We start from the raw sequence: 1,183 nt of genomic DNA, 5'->3' as shown, positions 1-1,183 counted from the left end.
GCCGAGAATCCACCACGCGCTGACCCCGTTGACCCATGTTATCAAGCCCCACCATGGCCTAGACCACCGCACCACGATGAGGGAAGGGATTTTGTGACAGCCGTAGATACCGGTAGACGATTTTTGTGACCTTACTAGAACAGTAAATCACGGGGAACGACCGTTCAGCCTTACGTATCGGCCAAGGCTTGCATTGCTGACATTGAGCAAGTCTCACCTCTGTGGCTTTGGTGTTGGTTATTAGGAAATCTGAGGTCTGAAAATCGTGGCTGAGCCGACATGCGTGGTAGTGAATATCATTTCAACAGTGGGTGGTCAAGTGAACCCACTATCTGAGAAATGATCTGACAACTGATGAAGCTACCCAGGCAAAAAAGGAAAACGTATCCGGTGGCCCAACAATTAGGGATGTAGGAATAACAATATGCTTCATGCATACTACGGGTATTACGCTGTGGTCCTCCCAATTCGTTTCGTCTCGCCAATCAAACACATTCACTTGGCACTTCTCGAAGACAAAAAAATTCACTAATCGTTAACTTATGTTTTCCTTTCTGGTGCGAAGTGATGGATATATTTGATAAGAGACAGGTTAGTGTACCATAGAAAGTGCGATGACTGCACTTCGTGTAAGTCCTCATCGTGCGGAACTTGTTGTTCGATCGATTCCCCGCTCTAAAACTCGGGTACCACTCTGTAACTATTGCCATTCTCCCAACAACTATCTGCGATTTTAATCGATTTAAAAAGATATGTTGAACTACGAAGGCACATTTATTAATGTATTCGGACTGGAGCATTGGTCCAGGCATTTGTAATCCACAGAGGTTGATCAATTGGTTTTCACTCTACAGTCAAACAACTGACGAAAGGTGGAACCCAGGTGGACAGTTTACCCCGTGTTGAGAGCATTCACTTATGAACATCGGATGGGCAACCCAGGTACGGGACCGATAACTTTTGGTCCAAAATAAGGACTCCTTACGATGATCAAACTATAAGATAATGGATGAAATGACAGCGCATAGATAGGTTCGACTTCGAGCAATGTTTCGGCTGTAAGATGCACAAGGAGGTAGGAAACTGAGCGTGCGGGTGTCCTCACCGTGAAGGCAACAGCTCATCAGGATTGACTTCGATGGGTTACCTTATTACTAAGCCCCCCCTCCGTAAGGAAAAAACA

The sequence above is a fragment of the Opisthorchis viverrini genome, assembly GCF_000715545.1.
Source record: "Opisthorchis viverrini unplaced genomic scaffold opera_v5_1, whole genome shotgun sequence".
Lineage (NCBI taxonomy): Eukaryota > Metazoa > Platyhelminthes > Trematoda > Opisthorchiida > Opisthorchiidae > Opisthorchis > Opisthorchis viverrini.
The sequence above is the reverse complement of the archived record's forward strand: the minus strand, read 5'-3'. Positions refer to the sequence as shown.